At 42.7% G+C, this 9,463-nt stretch overlaps 1 protein-coding gene across 1 annotated transcript in view; it reads left to right on the forward strand.

Annotated features, from left to right (window-relative positions):
* LOC123774778 (uncharacterized) overlaps positions 1–9,463 on the forward strand; it is a 285,909-nt gene that overhangs the window by 14,367 nt on the left and 262,079 nt on the right. The window contains exon 2 of the mRNA XM_045769374.2: positions 1,009–2,462. The gene's annotated coding sequence lies outside the window, so the exon portion shown is untranslated. The remainder of the gene's footprint in view (positions 1–1,008; positions 2,463–9,463) is intronic.

The following is a 9,463-nucleotide window of genomic DNA, read 5'->3' on the forward strand; positions in this document are numbered from 1 at the left end:
ACTATACACGGGTGGAGATCCTCACTATACACGGGTGGAGATCCTCACTATACACGGGTGGAGATCCTCACTATACACGGGTGGAGATCCTCACTATACTCGGGTCACGGGTGGAGATCATTACAAGAACTATCCCCACCCGGACCGTAAATGCACAGCTGTCCATATACATGCTTCCATATACATATGATGGCAGACAATCGCATTCATATACGCTCGGGCTATATGCATATATATACATATATATTGTTCATGTATAGTGTATTGCTAGATTGCCTAATAATGCAACTGTGTATATTTTTTTTCTGCGAGGTTTATCATAGATTTTGTTTTATCATGGAAATTCCCTTTAGGAAGTTCCCGGATTATCGTGAATGGAATTTTCCTGATAGTAAAGTTTCCTCCTATAACCGGGTAACAGCGTTATGGCGCCTGTTTCAAGTTAAATTACCTGGCTAATGAAGGGATTATTAAGCGGCGTTGTTACCCCCCCTTTCCCTAGTCTGGACTTTTTACCCCCCCCCCTAGTGTGGACTTGTTACCCCCGCCTAGTGTGGACTTGTTACCCCCCTTAGTGTGGACTTGTTACCCCCCCTTTCCCTAGTCTGGACTTGTTACCCCCCTTAGTATGGACTTGTTACCCCCCCTTTCCCTAGTCTGGACTTGTTAACCCCCTTAGTGTGGACTTGTTACCCCCCCTAGTGTGGACTTGTTACCCCCCCTAGTGTGGACTTGTTACCCCCTAGTGTGGACTTGTTACCCCCGCCTAGTGTGGACTTGTTACCCCCTGATAGCAACACATCGTTACTATTAGTTTGTGTATATATACCAGACACCAACACATTTTCAAGCTGTATTAGTCAAACCTTATCATGCCATCATTCATCAAGAGAGTTACTGTAAACAACAATTTTTACTAGAAATGGTTATATAGAGCATTTGTTCTAAAAATCACTGAATTTTATTTTTAGATGTATGTTTAATAAGATTTTTATTCAACCATTTCAGATTTATTGTGATACGGGTTGGAAGAGTTGCTGGAGAACTGTGGCGCTGGTGGAGAGGACTGAACACTTCCACTGAGTGGGTGTCGGGAGTGTCACAATGAATTCTTTGTGAAAAAATGTACTCTGAAGTACATTTTTGTACTAGAGTACATTAGAGTACATTAGAGTAGAAATGTACTCTAAATAGAAAGAATATAAAGGAAAGAAAAAATAATGTGGTGCACTATTATTTTGATTGCTATTAATATTATTTAAAAACCCGAGGCTATTTTAATATATCAAAATGATGTGCTGACTGGAAACTTGTTAACACGAAACGGTAGAGTTATGTTTTTGTCAGAGAAAATATAATATTAAGTAATACAACATGGCAAATTACACAGCAAAATGCCAGAAATTTGGCCCACCAAAAGCACCAGCGAGTTCCCCAGGCGAGAGATATGAACAATACTTACTACTACTGTCAGCGGACACTAAATAACGAGTTTAATCCCAACACGAGGAAAATGCAATAGCTCTCTTTGGCTTGGTAACTAGATTAGTGGTAGATGAAGAGCACACGGGAGGCTGGACTTAAAGATTACGTCCCAAGCCTAGTAATAACACAATGTTGAGGATGTTTAGAACAACAAGAAGCAACACGATGAAAATCTTTTAGTGATAAGGGAGTAAAAAATTAGTTTGAGATATTGCAAAGTGCCTAAAACCAGAAAATTCAAATAAAATTATAAAATAAATTAAATTTTTTCGAGTAGTTTTGGCGTGAAAGTTGTAATAAGAGGTTGTTGAGTGCGAAAGTCCCCAGGACTCCCAGAGTACTCTCAAGTGCGCTCGTAAATGCTGTGGCTTGTATAGAAACGTGCAGAAAAACATTTCATTTATTCGCGTTCAGAAAAAAGAAAAAGATGAATAAAAAAGCTATAGAGTTGGCGTGAGCGAGCCCAACATGAGGCTGCCAGCGCGGTGTCACAACAGTCGACTGGATGTTGGTATATAAGTCACGCTGCACACACTCGCAGTTGTTCACGACAAAATAGTGTCAAATAAAGCTGGTGGCAACTAAAGTGAGTGCCAAACGCCTAGCCGCCTCAAACATGAAAAAATAAAATAATATGTTAAGGTAGAGTGGCCACGGGAGCGGGTCCGCACTCGCCCACTAGGAGTCAGAATTTGCTCGAGTGAGAAACACATGGAAATGAGCGGCACCACGAGTCGTGGGGCATCGAGTTAACACAGAAAAACTCACTGTACAGCTGCGTGGCTCCGTAACATCTGTCCCTGGACAGGTGGGGTTGGGTGCTGGCTTGAAGAGCAAGGACCCAGTCCAAGGAAGCCTAGCACAGGGCCTATGACTTGGCCTCCAGGGCCCCACTACCACCTCCAACACCTCCTCCAACACCTCCTTCAACACCACCTCCAACACCACCACCTCCTCCACTACCGCCGTGCTCTGAGGTAAGTTGATTACAGTCCAATGTCGTACTTCATAAGGACAACATACAACTACTTCCTACATTGGCTAACTTGTCCAAGTTTAGGGATGATAACCGACCCTACAAAGTCCTCCAGTAAACGGCCTCTGCCAACACTTGGCCCCGATTCATTACACAACTGTGCAAGCATGTCAACAGTTTCATACAATAATACAAACAAAATAACATGTAGAAGAGCGCGACGTCAACACGCGGTATCAGAGTTCAGTTCGCATGAAATTGAAGTTGACATAATCATCTTTTCACTGGTCCTGTTAATTTGTCGTGTTGGTTCCGTTTACTCCTAGTCCGGTTTTTATATTTGGTCCTGTTTACACTTGATCCTTTCTATACCTGGAATTATGATTACACCGGGGCGATGGTTCGCCAGTCTCCACCACCAGGAGGCATCAGTAACTCGCTAACTGTTCAGTAACTAACTACACACATGATGTAGTGAGTTATCGAACAATATAAACCGAGTGTTTGATGGGCGAAACACTTCTTGGACATGATAACTATGCAGTGAATAGAAGGAGTTTCTTGTCGCGGTGTTTGGAAGTTATCGTAGAGCTGTATAAACACGGTGATACACCTCTCGTACTCTCCAGCACTCTCGCTACACCTCCCATACACCCTCTCATACTCTCAGTACACGCCCTATACACCCTCTCCGTCCACCTCCCATACACCCTCTCCGTTCACCTCCCATACACCCTCTCCGTTCACCTCCCATACACCCTCTCAGTACACCACTCGTACACTCTCTCAGTACACTAGAAAAATCTTGTTAATCAAATGCAATATATTGATAACTGGGAACACTTCTATGGAAGGAATGACATGTATGCGCAAGATGGGTTCATTTATCTAGGGTTGTTGCTTTTGCAACTCGTTGGAATCTGCGGTTGGTTGGAGGGGGTTTGCTTGAAACCATTAGCTGTATATCAAAAAACAGGTTTTAACTTTCACACAGACTTACCAAGCTTTGGGCCTCTGATCTAAAATTGTTGGGCGATGTGTTGTCTTCCTGGATTCTTTTTAGTGGCAACCCCGCAGGCGGTGGTCCATTTGTTTTTCAGGAATATTCCTGCGCGGGCCCTAAGCTTCTGGCTGGCCCACTAAGTGTTACTCATTTCTGTCTTACTTAGGCGGTGTATGAGTATGACTCGTATGTTGGCATCGGTAAGATCATGTCCATCCACTGACTGGCTGCTTTGTGGTCTGGCTTATATCGACGGTGTGTCGCTCCACACTGCGGGGCAGATAATGGAGAAATAAACAGGGAAGGGAGAGAGAGAGAGAGAAAAGGTGTGCGGAGGTATTTCCTAGCCCTGCTCCCACCTGCTACGCCTCCAAAATGTCGCTGTAAATAAGCCAGCAGTAATGGGCGACCCCAGCCTCGCTCTCAGGGCAGCTCCTTAATTCATAACTCTCTAACTATCTTCCTCCCTCCCTGGAAGTTAGGCGGCGGCCCACCGCCCCCGCCCCACCGCTCTCAGCCTTAACTTCACCCTCCATGGAGATTGCTCGTTGTTAAGCTCATTCTCTAGAAAACGTTACCTACTTAACAATTTCCCTTACCTGCTAACTTACGTCAAACTGGTAACTTTTTCTCATCTCCTAACTTGCCCCATCAGTTAACTCCATCACAGACTGTTGTGGGCCACTTCTTGAATCACTTGATATCAAATAAACAGACCGTTGATTTATGTATGTTTTTGTGCGAAAAAAAAAAAAAAAAAAAATATATATATATATATATATATATATATATATATATATGTATATATATATATATATATATATATATATATATATATATATAAATATAGGAGTATGTGTAATCTTCATAAGATTGTGACAGTCTTAGCTATATGAACTTCCTCCTCCTCCGCTGGTTCAAACGGCTTGTGGATTTTGCCATTTTTTGGCTGCAACAATTTACTGCCTTTTATTGACGAATTTAAAAACTGTAACTTTATTGTGATGTACTAAAACTTGCGCGATTTTTTCACATATATCGTTCAATACTGTACCATTTTGGAAGTATTTGCCAAAATTGAAACATTTTGATAAAGTTCGAAAATAACTGTCCAATTTTGTATATAAATTGACAAGTACTGCACCTTTTTTGACATCGATGTCCCAAAATTACAGCATTTTGACATACATGTCCCAGAACTGCAGCATTTTGCCATATAGCTCACAGAACTGCAACATTAGTATGTATCTTAAAAGATACATTTTTGCTTGGTAAATTCCTGAAATGCAACATTTTCGGATGAGCCGTCACAGAACTTCAGTGTTTTGATGTACACTTGAGCACCACCACCACCACCACCACCACCTGGGGGGCTTGAAGGGGATGGACGAAGTCAATGACTGCCAGGACGGGTCTAGGGGAGGGGCACTGCCTGGCCTCCCCCATCACCCCGTCCTACACACACACACACACACACACACACACACACACACACACACACACACACACACACACACACACACAGATCTTCGCTGGCGAGCGGACAGCGTTTAGGAGTGACAATTTATGGACTGAGATTTAACTCTTGGTCAAGGCAGAATCAAATGGGCAAAATTGATTTCACTTAATGCCTGTGTTGACCTAGCAGTAAACAGGTACCTAGAAAGACGATGAGTCACAATAACGTGGCTGAAGATATGTTGACCAAACCACACACCAGAAGATGAACAAATCCACAAGGGCCGTAACGAGGATTCGAACCTGCGTCCGAGAGCATTCTAGACGAATGGGATGCTTCAGAAGATGAAGAGACGACGACGTTTCGGTGCATCCTGAACCATTATCAAGTCAATTGGGATGGGAGCGAGTTGTTTTAGATTCAGCTACTCGGAACGAAATTTCCATGTAGCACGGGCTATGGCGAGCCCGTAATGGGAGCAAGGTGATTTATTGATGAAGATAAAGCCACGCAAGAGGTGGCACGTGCATGAATAGCCCGTAAAATGGGAAGGAGGTTGCTTCTTGTTTTTTTAGATTCAGCTACTCTGAACAAAAGTTTCAAGTAGCACGGGCTATGGTGAGCCCGTAGTGGACTACCTGGCACAGGAGATGGGTTATGACTGGAAGAATGAAGTGTTACTTCTTTCACTACACAAAAGAAGTGTTAAGTCTGCAAACACAAACAAATCTCTTCTTTGTCAAGATAGAGATTCTAATCATCCTATTGATTAGTCTTATTCTAAAATAATATTTTCTTCCTCTACACAGACGCCGTCTTGTCGACTGGGCTCTGGTACACAACCTACCCAACACCAACCTTAGTCCTGGCTTTGTTGACTCTTCCCTTTCATAGTCCATACACAAATGCTCTAACCTTCCTAACAAACGTGACGACATAAACTCACCCCTCTTTCTCTTTTTTCTTTTTCTCCTCATTCTCACCTATCCCATTCTTCCTTTACCCCATTATTACACTCATCCCATTCGTATCTCTTTTCCTGCTCTTTCCTTTCGCCTTACTCTTACCTTAATCTAGGAATAACCTTCTCTTACCTGCTCCTCACTCTTGCCTTACTTAATGGAAATGGCACTGGCACTGGAAATAGTGCCTCCCTCGCTCCTCACCACCCCCCTACAGTCACATCCCGGCTCCTGTGCCAGGTAATTCCACTACGGGCTCACCATAGCCCGTGCTACTTGGAACTTTTTCTTCCCAGTAGCTGAATCTTTGTCTCTTCATCTTCTGGTGTGTGGTTTGAACATCAGGTACCTGGAAGTTTGACAGCTGCTACCTCCTGTGGATGTGTGTGTGTGAGAAAGAGGGAGAAATATATATAAAAGATATGATACAGAAAATTAGGTTCATTATTATCATTAAATTATCAGACAGCCGACAGTGAGAAAAACAGGGTCCACAAGCTAACTTCTCGATGCAGCCGCCACAAATAGGAAACACATACACACAGTAGAAGGGACCTACCTACCTGTGACGATTCCAGAAAGAGACCTGGGAGTGGACGTAACACATAATCTAACTCCCGAGGCACATATAAATAGTATAACGACAGCCGTGTACTCTACACTGCAAAAGTTAGAACATCACTTAGAAACCTAAGTAAGGAGGCATTTGGGGCGATTTACACTGCATACGTGATACCAGTCTAAGAGTATGCCGCGCCATCATGGAGTCCCCACCTGAAGAAACACATAATGAAACTGGAAAAGGTTCAGAAGTTTGCGACGAGGCTCGTTCCAGAGTTACGAGGAATGGGGTATGAAGAGCGCCTGAAGGAACTGAACCTGACGACACTAGAAAAAAGGGAGAAGGGGAGATATGATAGGAACATATAAAATACTCAGGGGGATTGACAGAGTGGACATAGACGAAATGTTCACACGTAATAGTAACAGAACGAGGGGACATGGGTGGAAGCTGGAAACTCAGATGAGTCACAGAGATGTTACGAAGTTTTGTTTCAGCGTGAGAGTAGTGGAAAAATGGAATGCACTTAAGGAGCAGGTTGTGGAAGCAAACTCTGTTCATAATTTTAAAACTAGATATGATAGGGAAATAGGACCGGAGTCATTGCTGTAAACAACCGATGCCTCGAAAGGCGGGATCCAAGAGTCAGTTCTCGATCCTGCAGCCACAAATAGGTGAGCACACACACACACACACACACACACACACACACACACACACACACACACACACACACACACACACACACACACACACACACACACACGGTACTGACTGGATGAGGAAGTTATCGAAGCCAGTTCTATAAATAGCTCTAAATGTAAATATAAGAAAAACAAGTGAAATGAATCTCTGCATTGAACTAATGATGGTCGAAAGGCTTAAAAACAGATGTCCGACTCCACAAGCGTACCTAGGAGGGTAAACACATTCCTGATATATTTTAACGATTTGAGATAGAAACAAGAACCACCTTGATCCTTGTTCTCTGGTGAGGCAACATTGATGGGGAGAATTAAAAGCGACGACGTCGTCTACGGGAGACTTGGGAGAGAGAGTTAGACGCACTCCACCGGTGGCCCCGCTGATGGTTGCTCTCCTCTGACCCCTAACAAGCAAAGTAATGAGTGTGTGTGTGTGTGTGTGAGGCGAGAGAAGATCCTAGGAGCAGTAGGGACTGTGAGGAAGGCAGCTCCCAGAAACAGTGAGAGATGGATCTGTGAGTACATCCAACACCAAACATGTAGTCGGAGGAGCACAACAAAGTCTGCAGCATACGTCAGACTGCCAAACGTACGGATAGCCTTCAGAAATCTTGACGCAGAGGCCTTCTGAATGCTACATACATCCTACGTCAGACCAGTGCTTGAGTATGCAGCATCAGCGTTGAGCTAGCTAGTCCACACTTGAACAGCTAAAAAAATAAAATACAAAAAACACGTAAATATGCGACTGCATTTGTCCCAGAGATGAGGGGGACTCATAGTGAAGGTGTGAGCAGCTCACACACCAAGATGAAGGTGAATCAAAGGCGACATGATAACAACGTGCAAGATATTATAGGAAATTAACAGGTTAGACAAAGCAACAAACTAGAAGCGGTAGAGCCAGAGCACGCGGTTACCAACTGGACACACACGACCCAGAGAGACGTCAGGAAAAACTTCTTCGGCTTAAGAATCGCAACTAAATAGAACAAACGTCCAGAGGAGACCATTTAAAACAAAATTTAATATACAGTTTCGCAAGGAAATTAGGTTAAGAACAGGGGCAATGAAAACCATTACATAAACCAACCAAGAGATGGAAAGGCAGGGCTTGGGAGCTATTGGTCAACCCTGTAAACGCAACTAGGCGAATCCAACTAGGTTAGTTCCCCCACACTCCCACTGATGACAGACAGTTGGAGTCTTATCACAAGAGTGTCTCATCATCATTAATTACCTTCCCAGGACCAGAATATTCCTCGCCATTTCTGTCTCTCGTCAGACCTGTTATTATCCTCTTTTACTCTGGCTGAGACCAATATAACACGTTACTATTTACGTATATACATATTCACACATATAAATACATATGTAATCTTAGGGACGCAATTAAATTTATAACATAATTCTCTATCAGTCTATACGTATATATGAATGTATACAACCACACATACATTCATACACGCATACATAAAAGCATACACATACATGAATATGTATATATGTCGTACCTAAGAGTCAGATCCAAACTGTTTGGCCTAGTAAAGAAGGCTAGTTTTGCCTAACAGCCAGAGTAATTTTGCATATTTTCATACTTTCGAAATTATTCATCAATCATGATTTATTGTCAACATGAGTGTTGAGATTAGGCCTAGTTTTACATATGTAATGCAGTATTGATAAATAATAGGCAAATTTAGAATTGGTTAAGTTTCTAAGTTAGTTTTGAATCAAATTTAAAGAATCCCAAGATGAGTATACTCGTGAAAACTACCATTCATAAATATAAACATACATAAATATCCATACACACACTCACACACACACACACACACACACACACACACACACACACACACACACACACACACACACACACACATATACACGTTTACACATACATATTTACAGAACATACACTCGTATATACATACGCACATATATTCATACTTAGCCTACACATATATACTTTCACACACATATTCATATACATATATGCACGTACACATAACCCCCCACCCCACACACACATGTAGTTTCAAAGTGTTATTTGACAAAGAGGATTGGAAGACGGGACACCTCGAGCACAGCTCTCATCCTGTAACTACACTTAGGTAATTACACACAAATACACACACACACATATGCTCACACATACGCGCACGCATGCAGCTGCACATATACGCACCCATGCAGCCACTCATACACGCATACATACGGCCACACATACACTCACACATTCGGCCACACATACACTCACACATACAATGCGTGCTGGCAGCATCCTCTGTAGTCTTGGCCTTTAGGTT

The sequence above is a fragment of the Procambarus clarkii genome, chromosome 68 (assembly GCF_040958095.1).
Source record: "Procambarus clarkii isolate CNS0578487 chromosome 68, FALCON_Pclarkii_2.0, whole genome shotgun sequence".
NCBI lineage: Eukaryota > Metazoa > Arthropoda > Malacostraca > Decapoda > Cambaridae > Procambarus > Procambarus clarkii.